This window comes from Dendrobates tinctorius, unplaced genomic scaffold (genome assembly GCF_039654945.1).
Source record: "Dendrobates tinctorius isolate UK_male_01 unplaced genomic scaffold, ASM3965494v1 ptg000026l, whole genome shotgun sequence".
Lineage (NCBI taxonomy): Eukaryota > Metazoa > Chordata > Amphibia > Anura > Dendrobatidae > Dendrobates > Dendrobates tinctorius.
In genome coordinates, this window is record NW_027361694.1 from 7,580,002 (window position 1) to 7,598,725 (window position 18,724).

The 18,724-nt window shown below is 39.7% G+C and overlaps 1 pseudogene; it reads right to left on the minus strand.

Annotated features, from left to right (window-relative positions):
• Positions 1–218: 218 nt before the first annotated feature.
• The window catches only part of LOC141084706 (probable imidazolonepropionase), a 41,642-nt pseudogene continuing 23,136 nt past the window's right edge, over positions 219–18,724 (minus strand).

Consider the following 18,724-nt stretch of genomic DNA (forward strand, 5'->3'; position numbering starts at 1 on the left):
TACAAGTTTATATATTGGCTGTGAATTCCCAGTGCATAAAGAGATGAAATAAAAAGATGAAATAAATGAATATATTTCTGGAAGCAACTTCGTTTTTGATATTGTTCTGAGTGCTAGAGGTGTTTTGACATTATTCATATCTACAGAGAGACCACGTATTAGCCGATCAGTGTAACTGGTCTGTACATCTTGAAGCTATGGCAGCAGTTTCAGACTTGTTATAGGGTAAGATTTCTTTCATTCTCGTAAACAATTTTGCCTTTAACAGCCATATATTCAATTAATTCTTGGTTTCCTCCAAACTGGTAAATCACATCGTGGGGCATTGATGACAACCACATGTCCTTGTTTCCCAACCTCTAATGAGCCATGTGTATGAGATTGCCCCAAAGAGTAAGCAGCATTGATGGTGGCAGCAGCCAGTGCTTCCTTCAGAGACATCTTCAAATTGACACATGCAAGATGCATGACCATAGGCATAGAGATTCAGTATGAATTCAGATTGAAGTCACTGCCTAGAGAGACTATGACTCCGGGATTAAGCATGTCCCTTGTGCGAGGCTGCTTAAGTCTCAGGATGTAGGCAGCTGTAGGCAATAGAACTGCTGAACATCTTGCAAGCCAGTGCAGTGATCCCTTTATCACTGATTTCTTCTAAATGACTAACCGCAAGCGCTTCCAGCTCTGTGCCCAACTCTGCTGCATTCATGGGGTGAAGTTCATCTCCATGAAAGTTCAAATGCAAGCCTATGTCTTTCCCAGCAAGAAGACTCCTTTTTTACAAAAGACATCAATATTGTCCACATGAATTCTGCCATTTATAGCCAATTACTTCAAGGCAGGAAGATGAAGGTCTATGATGTCATCTGCGGCTTCTTTTGCAGTTTCTCCTTTTGGTACTGAATGAGGGCCACAATATGTGGAAGAGATGCCAATTTCCACTTTCCTCTGAACTTGCTTAATCAATCTCAGCATCTTAAGCTCTGTCTCCAATTTTAACCCGTATCCACTATTACACTCCACTAACGTGGTTCCAGCTTGGCACATGTGTTCCAGGTGCTGTTTAAAGCTATCAAACAGCTCTTCTTCTGTAGCTGCTTCTGTATGTTGCACTGTAAGGTTTACTCCTCTTCCAGCCGGATGTACATCTATGTAAGTGACACCTGCAAATTTCATAGCAAATTCATGTACTCTGTCACCTGCTCATACAGGATGGGTGTGAACATCTACAAAGTCTGGTAACACACATTTTCCTGAGCAGTCAATCACAGTCTCAAAATCTTCATGACAGAATTGATTTTGAATGGAATTTGTGGGTCCTAAAGCCTCGATGAAGCCATCTTTGCCCACCACCATGCTGGCTTTCTTCAGTATGGCTAGATGTAGCATTCCCTCCTTTAACAGGTCCTCTTCTTCTTTGTGACAGACAACAACCAGTTGTTCTGCATTTTGCAACAAAAGCCTAGGCAGGCATCTTGGTAGCTGCAACCCGGTAGAGGGTTCTGTCCTAAATGCTGGGTTTGGGCATTATGTACCCTCAAAAAGAAACTAAAAAAGGGGAATTAAGCTTTTTAGTTTGCCAAAATAATGACCTCTACAATTTTTTATTATAAATAATTTCTGAAATAATACATGAACCATGAGATGGAACAGGGAAGAGGAAAATAAATGCCGTGAATTTGACCATGGCTCACATGCAATTTGATAACTGTGGAGAAGTTTTCCACCATTTTTGCCACTTTGCAAATGTATGTCTCTTTCCATCCAATTAATAAGTATTTTGTATTTTGGATATAGGATACAGTTATACTGTTCATGATTTATAAACCATTTTTCAGAAGGTCAAGATTAGGAAGAGCAGACCCCTGGAAGGTTGGGTCATCGGGTTTGGCCAGACTTTAGTTTAAACTTTGGTTTGGGTACCAGAACTTGACCTCAGACACGAACCCCATATAAGTCAATGGGGATCCAAACTTTGGTGCTGTAAAGTGGTCATAGTTAGGGCTAGATGAGGCTGAAAAAGGAAGCAAAATAGGAATAAAAGAAGGACAATAGGCTTGCAAACAAATGTGAATAGGGAAATTACTAAAAACAGCATTTAATAAAAAATAATAGTGTTGAACCAGGAGGCAGAGGTCCAAGTGTAGGAGTGCCTTGTGTGTGTAGTTTATAGCATTTGTTTATACATAAAAAAAAGTAAAAGAAACAACGTGGGTTCCATTCTATTTTTGAATACAAGCCAAGGGAAAGCAGACAAATGCGAGCTGGTCTTGCTGGGAAAGGGCTAATATCCTCGGACCTTCCCAGCTTATAAATATTTGCCCCAGCTGTCTGCTTAGCATTTGCTGGTTATTTAAAAATGGAGAAACCCCCCCAAAAAAATTACATGGGGTTCCCTCCTATTTCAAATAACCAGCTAAGGTAAAGCAGACACCTTGGGGCTGATGTTAGCAGGCTTGGAAGGGCCATGGATATTGTGCCCTTCCCAGCTTAATAAGACCAACCTTCAGCTGTCCCAGTAATGGCACATTCATTAGATGCACCAAATCTTGCGCTTAGCCTTGGCTTTTCTCAATCGTCCTGGTGTGGTGGTAATCAAGATAATGGAATTGTGGGGTTGATGTCAGCAGTGTAATGTTCAATGGTAATGGAGAGGCATCTATCAGACACCTCATTAATAACTTCGGAGGAATATGAATTTAGAAAAGCACATAGCTCCAAGGGGGTAAAGACCAATTGAATCACTGAGATCCCATGCATGCAATTCATCTATCCCTCATAGGAACCAGGGTCCTATCGGTGCAATTTCAAGAACTGTTTGTGGTGCACAATGGATTCACATGGGCATACTTTTTTTTCCAAATCGACAGAAGAAAGGTTCTCCATCAAACAATTTGTCAATTGCAACTCAGATTTTGTAATACTCTACTGGAGTGCAATTGTGAGTTGCATTACTTGCGACATACAACACAGGAAATAAATAATAGGATAAACAGACACAGGTACAATATTAAGAAGAGCAACTTGTGCCATAGTTTATTTAGACACTTCCTTATAGCGCACAATAGGGATCCTGAATGCCTAAAACTGACCATCATTAAATAAATATATGACAGTACTTCAAATAGACTGCAGAGACTCATCAATAGGGAGTCTTGGATTGGATTTTCAAATTAGCGACACTCAAATCTGATGGTTTAAATTATTGTATTGAAGATGCGAGATAATTGATTCTTATGAATCGGAAGATTTATGGGAATTTATTGATATTCTGTATATGGGACTGTACTACAAGCTAACCGAGGGGATTATAATTTGCATTTGTGCACTTTGATAGAAAGATGCTTTAACCCCTTTCCCACCTGAGACATATCCATACATCCCCTGTGATCTGGTTCTTATTGATCTGTGCTGTATTGATACATCTCTGCAATTTTGCATGCGCAGAGGCTGTGTGTGTGCCATCGCCGCCGGATGTCAGCTGATTTTGGTGATTCCACGCTGCTCCCGGCACTTTACCCCTAAATGCTGCGATTGAACTCAAACGCAACATCTTGGGAGCAGAGAGAGGGAAGACAGCTCCTCTGTCTTAGGATCGAAGAACCCGCAACGTCATAGCGGGGTCGCGATCGTTGCCATGGTGACTCGATGACTTTATGACAGCATCCGGCTCACCAGAGATAGTAAAATTACTAGATCATGCTCAGAACATGATCAATAACTTTGACTATCAGTGCAGGGCTGACAAGTTTGCTTGGCATAGGGATGCTGCTTCATGCTCATGCTATACAAGCGATCAGCCTCCAAAAAATGAAAGCCCCAAAGAGGAATAAAGTAAAAAAGTAAAAGAAAGTTAAAGAAAGTCTTAACAAATTGTAAAAATAAATAAAAAATACAAAAATCTGAATATATTGTACCTATAAATAAATATTTTTATGAAAAACAAATATTAACAATAAAAGTACACATTTGATATTGCCGCGTCCGGAACAACCTTACCTGTAAAACTGTCCCACAAGTTAACAAGGCAAAAAAACAATGCTTTATCATCATACTGTTGAACAAAACGTAGAATAAAATGCTATGAAAAAGACAAAAGTAAACATGGTACCGTTGAACACGCCAACTTGTCCCACAAAAAACAAGCCATCATACAGTTCCATCAGAGGAAAAATAAAAAACTTATAGCTCTCAGAATAAAGCATTGCAAAATAATTATTTTTTAAAAAAATAGTTTCGATTTGTGTAAAAGCATCAAAACATAAAAAAACTATATAAATGGGTATCACTGTAATCGTACTAACATCAATTTTATCACACAAAGAATTACATAAAACTCCCACCCCCAAACAATTCCTAAATTGCTGTTTTTTGTTTATTCTACCTCCCAAAAATTAGAATACAAAGCAATCAAAAAATGTCATGTGTATGAAAATGTTACCAATAAAAACATCAACTCGTCCCACAAAGTACAAACCCTCACATGACTCTGTCGGACAAAATATGTAAAAATTGTAGCTCTCAAAATATGGTGATTCAAAAACTAGTTTTTGCAATAAAAAGCATCTTTTGGTTTGTTACTAGACAGCAACCAAAAGAGGACTCAAATCCTCCAAAAATACAAAAGACAGCAGAAAAAAAGGCAGCAATGTATTTACCTGCCTAGGCCTCCAGCCAAATGCACTTCAGGGTGCAGCAGGCCCATGTGGTTAAGATGGCAGTAACACAGGTGCAAAAATACTGATGAGACAGCCACTCACTACCTACCAATCCATGGAGGGGGTGGCTACTTAGTATATGATTGCACAATGAGGACTTGTATGTAGCACTGTTCACACAGTGGAGATGCACAGCATCCAGGTTACCAGCCTTTTAGTGACGCCCTTCTATTAGATCAGGCGGGCTGCCCAGCACTATCAAGATGCATCCCATGTGAACAGGCACCACAGTTTACAACAACACAATGGGCCTAGCTGCACCCTGATATTAAAGTGCAAAAAAAAACACATATGAAATATGTGAGGTATTAGTCGATATTTTGGCCAAAGTATGCAAGCTCACAATCCAGTGTCAAGGATCCCTACATTTGCGAGTCGCTAACTCTAATCCATATCAATAGACAACAACTAAAAGATGACTCAAATCCTCCAAAAATACAAAATACAGCAGAAAAAAAGGCAGCAATGTATTTACCTGCCTAGGCCTCCAGCCAAATGCACTTCAGGGTGCAGCAAGCCCATGTGGTTAAGATGGCAGTAACACAGGTGCAAAAATACTGATGAGACAGCCACTCACTACCTACCAATCCATGGAGGGGGTGGCTGCTTAGTATATGATTGCGCAATGAGGACATGTATGTAGCACTGTTCACCACAGTTTTGCCCAGATTTCTATTTTATGACAGCCATTGAACCTGTTTCTCTGTGAGATGCCAGAGATCTTCTACATGCATGGATGGTATCATCGCCACCTCCAGACCTTAATCACACCCTCAGATTCTCACTGCTTGATCACGCCCCTATTCAGGATATGGAATGTGCCTCCAGGACATCAACGCTGGCAATGTCTCCCGGTTTCCTATTGGTCAATGACCAATACACCTCTCCACCGTGTTGAGCTTTGGAGCCATGCCGGGACATGCCTCCTCATTCCAGATTGGCTGTCTCACCACACAGCTTGCTGCTTTCCTGGGTCCCTTAAATTTCTCTTCCATGAGTCCTCACTAGGGCTCCCAGTCTCAGCGGTGTACACTGCAGACCCTCACACAGCTCCACACAGTTCTTCTCCATCCAGATGGTATGTTTTCTTAACCACATTTATGCTCATTTGTATTTGGCTCTTTAACTATTACCCTTCTTTTTGTTTGTTTTGTTTTTCACAGGTTTGTTTGGCACCCTTTATCTACTGTATCTTTTGCTTCAAACAATACCATCATGGCAAAGCTCTTGCTACCACATCTCTATGTGAACTAGGGACTACTAAAAATGCATGGCACTGCTTTTCCCAACCAATTCCTCTCCTGTGTTATCCATTTTTATTTTTTTTTCAATTTTTTTCTTCTTGTCTTCTTTTCTTTCCCTTGTTCGATTGTTTTTTATGAATAGCATTAGAATTATTCTAATTTGGAGCTTCTATCCCTTTTTTTCTTTCATTATGATGTATTTATGGCATTCTGTGAAGTTGTTATGTTTTTTGTTCTTACATTCAACGACATAAATTGAGTGATGGTGTTTTTTCAATAGTTTCTTTTGTTTTATGCTTTTTTGTCTTTTTTGTTAAATGACTGATGAAGGTTGTGTATTGACTGAAACTTCTCTTATTTTTCTGGATCTTCTACAATCAATAAAAATCCTTTGAAAACATATGAGTGCCAAGTGTTTCTACATTATCACACATGACCATACCTGGTTGTAGGTTCAGCAGCAAAAACCTCAGATTTGTCTGGTCTATTATTCATTTAAATAACTATACCATGGTGTGAAATTTGACTCCTAGACAAATTTGCTTGAGCAGAAACTGTTGTTGCTTCACTGTGGCAGTGCTGCAGAACTTCCAGCTGATGAGGACAATGTTATCTGAAATAGCACATCGAAGATGGAACAGGGGGTGCAGGAACTGCTGTAGAAGGTGAAGGAAACCCTGATAGTAGTAGGGACAGCATTCCTCGGCATCATGAGTACATTTGCCATGCCAAGGTGTGACTTGGCTCCAGTCTGGACTATATTCAACCAGTGTGCCATCAGGGAAATGTAGCCCACCTGGGCACAAGTGCTTGTCCATGTTTCAGTATTTAAGTGGACAATGCCAGTAGGTACATTGGCAAGGGCACGGGTGATGTTTCTGGACTTGTGCTAGTATAAGGCAAGGATGCCACACCAAAAGAAAAAGTGGCTTCTGGGGACCTAGTAACAAGGGACGGCTGCCGCTATTAGTCAGTAGAAATCCTCCATGTCTACCAGCCTAAATGACAACATTTCCATGGCAAGCAGCCAGCAAATTTCCCCTTTTAGCATTTGGGCCTGTGGGAGGGTGGATGAAAACTTTATTTTTCATTTTAAGAACTGGGGTATGGAAAGCTGAATGCTGGACTGGGACAAAGATTTGGAAGTGCCTGATGATGGTAAGTCAGAATGTGCAAGGATAGGTGCAAGGCGGGATGCAGCTGTGCCAGAGTTTTGGACAGGAGACTGGGAAGCACCAAGCACAGGGGAAGAGGAAGTTTTGACACCGGATGGCACCAATAATGGACCCAGGTGTTCATCCCACCAAGTTGAGTGCTTAGAAGACATGTGCCTGATCATGCTGGTGGTGAATAGATTATTAGTGATCAGGTCCCTGCTGATCTTTGCATGGCACAGGTTGCAAATTCCCATTTTATTTGTCTCAGAACTCTCTTTAAAAAATCTCAGACTGGGAAACACCTAACTCTTTGATAAAGAAATTCAAGAGAGTTTGCTCTCTGCATAACAGTTGTCCGCTTTCTCCTTCTGGTCATCCCACTTCCTCATGAGGTTTCAGTGCAGCCAATATCTCCCCCCACCACTGCTGGCCTTGCTCTGCATGCCAGCTTCCAAGGTTGGGTTGGTGACTTCATCATCCACCACCTCGGCTTCTACCACTGCACCCTGTTCCTCCTGACTTTGAGACGTAACAAAAACAAGACTTAGCTGCAACTCTCATCATCATCATCTTTCTCCTTACCGCAAATTTGCCATTCCCCATTATCATGTTTTTGTGGCTGTGGCTGCTCCAAGGTATGTGCTTCACTAAACAGCATGTCTTCCTGTCTCTCTTGGAGCATGCAGGTTGAGAGTCCACAATCAAGAAATTATGTTGGAAAGAACTCCTTAGAGTGTCTTTGTCTTGCATTACTAGTCTCCTGGGACTGAACATTGTGAGAGGAAGGAGGATCAGGGTGAGAATTAAGTGATCCAGACTTTAGGCTGGTGAAACTGAACCATGTGGAAGACTGTGTGGTGCTTCAAAGCCTGCTGGAAGCATTATCTGCTATCCAACTGACTTACCTGTTCTCAGTGCTCTGGCTTCAGAAGTGGTGTACCATGCCTCCCTGCAAGTGGGAGAAGAACCTATGTTTCATGGATGGAAATATTTATTGCGCTCCAACAACATGTGTAGTCACACCTTCCCCACATCCTGGGCATTTTCGTACATTTCCACTTCCCTATCCCTTAACACACGCCTTGCGCATTTTGTAATTGCTAGGTCTCTTGAAACCAAGTTTTTTTTTTTATGAACAGAAAAAAAAAATGGTCACCTGCAGGAATCAAACAGGCTTTTGTGAGTTTACTCCACCATAATGTAACAGAAAGAATGCAAAAATGTATGGAAGACAATTAAATGAAATACAGAAAAATGTTTCAATGCTTTTTTCCAGTTTTAGAGATCACAAAAATGTTCACAGTCCACACAGCACTGTATGGTTGTGAAATAAAGGCCTACAAATTTTTTAAAATCTTTTTATTAGTTTTAGAGATCACAGAATTGTTCACAGAATATGTAACACTGTATGGCTGGGAAATGGAAGCCTACAAAATTTTTAAAACCTTTTGTTCACTTTGAGAGATCACAGAAATGTTCACAGACCATTTAACACTGTATGTGTGACAAAATCTTTAGCACATGAAGAGTAGGGCTGGCAACAAGACTACTAGGAGTGGTAGTCCACTGGAGTGGTGGTTTCCACTGCATGCTCGCCTTATCTGCTCTCAACTATCTGATATGTGGTTCCAACAATGTAATTCTTATCCCTATCTTCCTTCTGCAGATTGTTTCCCATCTTGCTTTGCATTTACTAATGTGTAAAAACCTCTACCGAAATTGACTGCACAGTACTACTCTTATTCCAGAATCTATACTTAAGTTTGAAATCCTCTACTGAATTTGATTACATAGTACTAGTGATGAGCGAGTATACTCGTTGCTTGTCTTTTTCTGAGCATGTTCGGGTAACCTCCGAGTATTATGACGTGCTCGGAGATTTAGTTTGTCGATGCAGCTGAATGATTTGTGGCTGCTGGTCAGTCTGAATACATTTGAGGAATGCCTGTTTGTTAGGGAATTCTCACGTGTATTCAGGCTCTCCAGCAGCTGCAAATCATGCAGCTGAGGCAGCGAAAACTAAATCTCCGAGCACGCCAAAATATTCGAAGGACACCCGAGCATGCTCGGGAAAACCCTAGCAATGAGTATACTCGCTCATCACTACATAGTACATTTAATTCTGGAATCTCTAAGCAAGACACACAGCTGCAGGGCTATGGTCCCCCTCTCTCTCCCTTTTCTAATCCTACCTATAAATTGAACTCTTTAATTCCATCTGGCTCAACAGGGATCAGTGGAAGGACTATACCCTTTTGCTCACAACATATGCAGAATTTCTATGTAGTGGGAATTGGCTCAGCTTTTATGTACGCTACAGACCACACACACAAACCAAAACATGCTAGTGCAGTGAAAAACAACACAGACTTAAAAAGGGAGAACAGTATCATTTACTCACACATCAAATCTCTTTTTATACAAGATCACTGACTGGACAAGATCACTGACTGGACTGGACAACTAACCCAGTCTTAGAAAGCATCACCAGGAAGGAACATATAAATTGTAGGAAAAAGTTTCTTAACTTGCTATTTGTAAGAAACTGTCCATTCCAGGAGACATCAATCAAAAATAATCCAGATGGGAGTAGTTGTGGTCATATCTCTGTTCATGGGCGCCAAAGTTACCATTGGTGCAACAGGCCCACCAGACTTGATGTGCAAGGCCGGATTAGAGGTGTGTTGATGAACGAGCTCAGAGACTCACGCAGAGTTCACGCAAACAAGTAGTCTCCAGTATAAGATTCCATTTTAATTAAATGCGGGTAGGGTTTATGTACACCCTGGTAGAAACTGTTTTGCGGGATTCAGAGATAGTTGTGTCTAAGTGTCTGGTTCGATTCAGAATCCTAGGAACCTGCCATGTTTAGGGGGAGGCATTTGTGTAAACGTTCTGTGTGATAGATTTAGAGCATAAATGGTGACTAAGAAGGCAAAATGGATCCTGATTTCCCACCTAATAAACAACCATATTCCTCACCTGTCTGACGTGAGTATATTCCATGCTATCCCAAGATCATCTAGATGATTTGAAGAGCAGTCACATAAGTGATGTGACCGCTATCCCCGCCAGCCAGAACACACTGACACATAGGCTCCTACAATGCGTAGCGCTTAGCTGCCATGAGAAAGTTCACCAGAGTCCAAAGCTGATTAACCCCGGTGACCTCACCTATGGCACCACTTGATGCGAGAGAAAGATGACATGCAACGAATGGTGTCGTAACTCTGGTGAACTTTCTTACTGCAGCTCAGTACTATTCACTGCAGGAGCAATTACGGTCCTGTCCATGTGAGACGGCTGATGGAGAGATTGGTCACTGATGTGACTCTCTCCAAATCATCTGGATCATCGTGGGATTGCATGAATTATCTTCACATTGGACAGGTGAGGGATATGGTTGTTTATTATTGTTCTTCTTTTCCAGATGACATGGGTTTAAATGGGTTAGGCGTAAGGTGAGTATTACTGTACTTTTTTATTTTTACTTCAAATAATGGAGTGGGTCATTATTTCATTTACAGTATTTTATTAATGCTGTCTTTTTTAAAATCTAACTATGGGATTAGTAATGAAGGCGTATTATAGATTCCTCTCCATTACTAACCTGTGGGCTTGATGTCAGTGGCCATAAAACAGCTGACATCAACCTCAGAACAATTACCCTACTTACCACCGCACCAAGGCAAGAGGCAAGAGCCGGGCAAAGCACCATGTAATAGATGCACATTTTCTGGGGTGGCTGCAGTCAGTTATCTTTAGGCTGGTGGAGCAATATCCATGGCCTTTTACCAGTCTGTGAATACCAGCCCCCAGTTGTTTGCCTTAGCTTGGATGATTGACAAAAAAAATATTTATTTAAAAATGTAAAAAAAAATCAACAGTGTGGGACCCTATCATTCTTGATAACCAACTATTATTAAGCTGACAGCTGATGGTTGCAGCCCACAGCTGTCAATTTTCCTTGTCCTGGTTATCAAAAATAAAGCCACGTCATTTTTTAAAAAAAAATATTTATAGCATAGGCACCGGTTGATAAATACTCAAATCAGTGGTGCCTGCTCTCGATGTTATCAGCGAAAGCAGGCTTAGGCCACATGCACACATCCAGTATTTGGTGAGTTTTTTACCCTAGTATTTGTATGCCAAAACCAGGAGTGGGTGAAAAATGCAGAAGTTGTGCAAATGTTTCTATTCAAATACTCAATGACCTGCGGTTTTACCTGCGGATTGGCCTGCGGTTTTCCCCTGCGGTTTATCACCTCTACAATGGAGGAGATGGTAAACCGCAGCAGAATCCACAGAAAAGAAATGACATGTCATTTCTTTCTGTGGATTCAAAACCGCAGCTTTTCCGCAGTTAAAAATCTGCAGCATGTGCACAGCAGATTGTAAATCCCATAGATTTACATGCTACTGTACACTGTCTGCAGAACTGCTGCAGATCCACAGCGGCCAAAACCACAGCGGATCCACAGCAAAAACCACAGCGTGTGCACATAGCCTAAGTGTCCGCTCATCACAAGCCCTTATACAACTCCGTCGACTGAAAAAATAAAAACTTTACAGTTCTCAGAACAAGGCAACATAATAGTTATGAGCAGATCTTTTGTAATTTGAATTCAACGTCTTCACTGTTCCCTCAGAATTCTCTTTTCAGAAGATATATTTGCATAGAAGAGGGATGTATGTTTCACTTACTTGCCCAGTGGAATCTGGATATGGAAACTGACTGTGCTATAGAAACTGCTAATCCTGTGCCTGACTCTGCTCCACTGGGAACTGCTAATCTCTGATTACCCAGGTACTGACCACCAAATCCTGGTACTGACCAATGTTGACGTTATGAAAATATGGTACATGGTACACCACTACAGAAGAAATGCTAAACCTGCAGGGTATTGTGGAAAAGCTGCACAGCCGTGCAAAATAAGTTTAGGCGACTCACTGATGCTTAAGAAGTGTGGGAAATGGTACATGGCAAGTTTTTTTCTTCTTTTTGCAAATTGCAAACGGAATCTCAAAGTATTCAAATTCACATGGAATTGCAGATTTCATGAAATTTGAATAAAAATTTGATATGATTTGACATGCTCATCCCTGGATGCAAACCCACTTTTTTTTTGCAAATTTTAGATTATTTTTTTCACTACATAAAAAAAAAAGTGTACAAGTTTGGCAATTTTGACAGGTCATATTTACTGCACAGAAAAAAAAAACTAAACAAAATACAGACTCATTTCACCATTCACTGCACTTGGAATTTTTTTCCTATTTTCTAGGACCTTTTTTGGCCAAGGATTTAATGTGATTCTAAGCTATAGATGAGTGGATCAATTTGTGTAGTTAAAGTTGAATTTCCTGAAATTCATGGCTTCAAGGGAATTTTAACATTTTGAGTTTCTTTTAGCGTTTTGCAAAAAAAAAAAATCCTTGTCTGGTCATATTTCCCACACACAGCTGAAGCATCAGAGAGCAGACAAATGTAATCTTGCTTTGCCACATGAGTCTCCTCATAATGCCCTGCATCTATGACATCTTATGGATCATACCTAGTATAGTGGAGGTCAGTACCTGGACCATCTGAGATCACTGGTTCCCAGTAGTACATAGTTTGTATAGCAGAGTAATTTTCCATCTCTAGAGTCACTGGGTAAGTCTCTCTTTCATATAGTGTGTAAGCTCTTATGGTCAGCTTGGTACTCTCTCTCTCTTGCCTGTAACGTGTAATATCTTATGGCTAGTGAGGTCTTGTCTCCCTCCTTTAACCCACGATTATTTTCCAAACAATTACAAGCTTTCCATTATTGAGATTTGTGCAAGTAATTTAGCCGCAAATAGAATATTTTGGTTAAATTCAGCAAAGTCGGTGAATTTGAATTTTAAAAGATCTGCTCATCTGTATTCAAAACTATAACTCATCCAGTGAACAACAAGCCCTCAAATAACTATGTCACCAGAAAATAAAAAAAAAGACATGGATCTTGAAAGTAAAAAATAATGGAATAAAAAATGATTATTGGACTAGGCTAAAGGGGTTAAAATTGCATATATTAAAACACTCTTAAAACGGCATTTCAGGCTGAATCATCATCTCTCCACTGTATTGTTACAATGATGTGACTTCAACTGCTGGGACCCATACCAGTCGCCGGAATGTGGGACTTGTATCCCTCTACTTTTTTCTAGCTTTTGCCATACAAGACATGGCCAATAACTGTTTAGTGAAGAACCCGTTCACACGTGTGCAGCCAATCCTTTCAAAATCTATGACAGATAAATTGATGGGAGGTCTAACAAATATCACCTGCCTAGCTGATATGTGATAATGTATGTAGACTGGGACATCCTTTTAGCAGATGCTCCAAGTAGCCATATTCCAGGTGTTTGATATGAACCAAGATTTTGATACAGTAATGTATCGCTGCGGTTTTATAACCAGTCATCCTTTTTTTTGTCAGTGCCACTTAGATTTTTCTTAAGCTGGTTTCACATTAGCGTTTCTTTGCGCAGCGCATCGTGCGCGTCCATGTCCATGCGTCATGTGTACCTATGTTTAACATGGCATGTGCATGGTTTTGTGCTTGCACGCGTTCGTATGCGTTTTCGTGCGCATGCGCTTTTTCATCGTATGCGCCTAGGCACGCAAGATGCAACCTGTTGTATTTTTGGGTCCACTGAAAGCTGTAAAAAAACGCATGCGCACGCTTGCGCACGGAATGCGACAAAATAACACATTACCATCTATGGGAACGCAGGCATGTGCATGGACTTGCGTTCGTCTGCATTTTCATATGCATGTGTTTTTGGCGTAAATATATGTAGACACTGGTTTTAACCCCTAGAGAGCGAATGTGCATAAAAACGCAAACGCATGATGCGTTTTTTGCATGCATTTGTATTCTGCACGATGCACTGCATAAAAAAGCGCTAATGTGAAATTAGCCTTAACAGTACAAAATCTCTTATGGGGCAGGTGTTCATGTTGTGGAACCACTGAAATATTTTTTTCTTTCGCAGCTTTGATAACTCTAGAATGCCTGGTCAGAAGTTAATGGATAGTTGTGTCATGGAAATCAACCATAACATATGAAGAGATAAGACAATTCTTTTTAACACTGATATTATCATTCACAAGTTTCATGCATCTTAGAAACCAGAAGACCACAACAAAGGCCCCATACCTGCACTTGTCCAACTGCTGACATTGCAAGTCTCACTAAAGCTGTAATGACTAATCCATAAAACTTTTCCATTAGTAAAATGTATGGCTAGATGGTACTTATGCATAATTGCTCAAATGGAATCAGTAATAGCAGCATTTGTGGCTTAAGTATATATTTAATACCTTATTGACATTTTATATGTACATGCCTTTTAAGATTTCATTTCACTTTTTAAGATTTTAGAAAGAAAAAGGCTGTTTTGCAAAAAAAAAGAGTTGACATGAAGTTCAAGTTCATCTGTTCAATATATGCCTTGGACCAAAGAGCTGTATATCCACATACCATTCACTAAATTCAAAAGTTAGTTGGTCAGCCCCTTATCCTTTTGATGAAAAGGGCACTGTTTACCATTAGCACTGTCATATTTTTATGCTTTCTGAAATTGCACAGCAGATCCCTGTCTGGAACACGGCCGAATTACAATTTTACAGATGGTTTGCTGGGTGGGATACACATTCTCTGAAAATATTTTAGACAGCCTAATTCATAGTGAAAGTCTGCTCCCTAGTGTTACAATGCAGTGTAAGTTATATAATTATAGTTAGAAATATTATTATTCGCAGAAGCAAGAAGAATAGAGCCATACTGCATCTTTCTGCTGGGAATATCTGGACAATTAGCCTTTTCTTTCTTTCTTTCTTTCTTTCTTTCTTTCTTTCTTTCTTTCTTTCTTTCTTTCTTTCTTTCTTTCTTTCTTTTCTATCCATCTATGTATCTTATCTATCTATATTTTATTTGTCATGTAATTTATTCTTCTTTATTTATGCATTTGCTCTTTTTCATATTTAAAATTTTTTAGAAATTAACATACTAAGTCCATAGAAAAGAGGCATAACATTACATTATAATTTAGAAGCAAGTTTGAATCATGGCGCTCGAAAGTGCTCGTTTCTCGTGGAGTAATGGGCGGTGCTCGGCGTAAAACTCTAATCCCTGTATTATAAGTATTTTATTGCTCACCCATAGGGTAGTACATCTTATTTGGTACATTTTGTTGCTATAAATGCATCAAAAAACTTGTTCCAAAATATATCGGCATTGTGCTCATCTATAGACTATTCCATAGTCCGGAGTCCATTTTGTTGATATATAACCCTCAAAAAACTTGTTCAAAATTTAGCGATATTATATTGCTCAATCACAGACTATTCCATAGTCTGGAGTACATTTCGTTGGTATATAACCCTCAAAAAACATTGTAAAAAATGTTGGCTGTGTGCACACATTTGAAGATTTGGTGCATTTTTTGCGTTTTTTCTGCTTGGATTTGTGACAAAACCTGAAGTCAGCAAAGTGAATGAGAAACCTGAAGTATCATTAACACTTTGAGTATTTTTGACTTGCAGATTTGGTGCAGAAAATAATCTGCTGCATGTCAATTCTGTGTGCATTTTTGCCCTGTATTTTTCACCATTGGCTTCACTCCAATCAAAAATGCAGGAAAAATGCCCCCAAAACACATGTTTTGCAGCTGCAGTTTTCTGCCAAGAGATGCAGAAAAGGTGCAGAAATTTTACTGAACGTGTGCACATACACTTATCAGTATTATATTGCTCACCCATAGACTATTCCGTGGTCTGGAGTACATTTCCTTGGTATATACCCTCAAAATTGCATAACCTTTATGAGCCTAGGACTACCAATACAAGACAATTTGAATAGAATGTGTACGAGGCCCTCCTTTATGTCTAATACTGGGTATCTCTGAGTACCTAATTTTTGGCAGGTCTTGATTCCTTCATAAATTGAACGGAAATTTCCTCCTGTTTAACAAAACAATCAATTTTAGTTTATTTAAATCATATTTTTTAACATCCTTTCTAAATTTTGCCTTATACACAAATGATTATGCAGAAAAATATGTTTCTTACCATTTTTTTTCTTGTAAAATGCAATTTCTCATTGGTTTGGAATGTTTTATTGTGACTCCTTAAAATGGAGTAAAAGTGTGACACTATTGTTCTCACCAGCGATCTGGGAGTCAGAGATGCTTTCAGTGATCTTTCCCATACTGTTCTCCTTCCATTCAGCACTTTTCCCATCCATTTGACCATTTTCTCTGCCATCCAGACCTCTATGTAAGGTCTACTGGGACAAAGCTCAGCTTTCCCATTGACTCCCATTAACCTCCTTACTCAAAATGAGCATGGGAGTGTTAGGAATTGCTTGGTTGAGCATCAAGCACCCAAGCATTTTAGTGCTCGTTCATGCCTATTTATTCCTGCTCTTTTTCCAAGAAACACAAGTTTTTTATATTTCCTTCAACGTAGCCGTGTGAGAGCTTGTTGTCAGGGGCCAGTGACTGAGCCCGTGCCAGCACCTACTTTAGCTGGATGTACATTCGAAGCTAATCAGAGGCCGATAGCTCATGTCTGCAGGTGGTGCATGGCAGTGACATCATACGGTGCCAATACAAGGCACGCCAATGTCAGCTGCCACAGTCTGCAATAGCTATTGAAAAGAACGCACCGTTTGTCGTGGAAATGGGAGAAGGTGAATAGGATGCTTTTTTTTATGCATTAGAGAACAGCAGCAGAATAGTGGACATTATGCCTGGGTGGGGGGCACATATACCAGGATGAGAGACAAATATACTAGGAAGGAAGCTAGAATGGAAGACATATTTATAGAATCATGGAATGGAAGAGTTGGAAGGGACCTCCTGGGTCATCTGGTCCAACCCCCTGCTCAAAGCAGGATTTACTAAATCATCCCAGACAGATGTCTGTCCAGCCTCTGTTTGAATAGTAAAAAACCTGGCACTCAACTTCAATGCAAATAAGTGGCAAACTTTATTTAGTCTGTAGAGGGTAGTACAGCAAAACGTTTCGGTCAAATCTGACCTTCGTCAGGTACTACAGAGAATATACACAACAAAATAAATGAAATAAAAGTAAATATGGCAAGAAAACAAATAAATGAAAACAATGAAACAAGCTGTAAAACAAGGGGACTAAAAGCAAAATTAGTGTAGAAAGGACCCAAGTAACTGGTATTGGTATGTCTAATATGAGCATGAAACTCAACAAAATGGACAATCTAAGGTAATATACTGAGTACATAAAACAAGTGCAATTTAGAGGAACCAAAATTATGGTATAATCAGGAATGTGAAGTGACATACCGTACTAGAGAGGTAGGAGGATTGAGGTAGATGTCAGAATATATCCACATGAATATCTCAGCATCTAAATGGTGATAAACATACAGTATGTCTATATTCATAGTGATGAACAAACTAGTACTTATAGGGGGAAGGAAAACGTACCCGTCAGCACTGTGTGTATTGAGCAGTATGAGGATTAATACAGATAACCTGTAGGGAGAGGTGGAACGTTTATGGATAGCTATATAAATGACACAAATCGATGCCAGTTGGAGATAAAATAGATTTGGTTGAGGCAACAATTGGTCTTCCCAGGGGATTTTGAAGATTTTTATGAATCTTAGGTAATGTGCCATAATTGCCATATTTATTTTTATTTAATTTATTTTCTTGTGTATATTAACTGACGAAGGTCAGATTTGACCGAAACGTTTTTCTGTACTACCCTCTATGGATTGAATAAAGTTCTCCACTTATTTGCATTGAAGTTGAGTGCCAGGTTTTTTGCTATTAATCTTATTACTGTTTGGGAAACTACCTAGGCACCGTTCACAGTAGTGCTCACGGTTTCTGTTTTCAGCCTCTGTTTGAAGACTTCCACTGAAGGAGAACTCACCACCTCTCGTGGCAGCTTATTCCACTCATTGATCACCCTAACTGTCAAAAAGTTTTTTCTAATGTCTAATCTGTGTCTCTTCTTCCAATTTAGGTTCATCCCATTTCTTCTAGCCTTTCCTTGTGCAAATTAGAATAAAGATGATCCTTCTACAATGTGACAACCCTTGAGATATTTGTAGACAGCTATTAAGTCTCCTCTCCTTTTTTTTTGCAAGCTAAACATTCCCAAATCCTGTACCTGTTCCTAATAGGACATGATTTGCAGTCACCATTCTGGTCGCTCTTCTCTGAACTTGCTCCAGCTGGTTGTTGTCTTTTTTAAAATGTGGTGCCCAAATCTGGACACAGTATTCCAGATGAGGTCTGACCAAAGAGGAGTTGATTGCAATAATGACTTCACATGATCTAGACTATGTGCTTCTTTTAATTCATCCCAGAATTGTATTTCCTTTTTTTTTGCTGCTGCATCACACTGTTGACTCATTTTTAGTTTGTGATCTATTAGTATACCCAAGTCTTTTTCACATATGCTGTTGTTTAGCCCTATTTCTCACATTCTGTGCTTTTTTCATTTTTATTGCCCAGATGTAGTATTTTGCATTTTTCCCTGTTAAAAACCATTCTATAACTTGTTGCCCAATGCTCCAGTTTA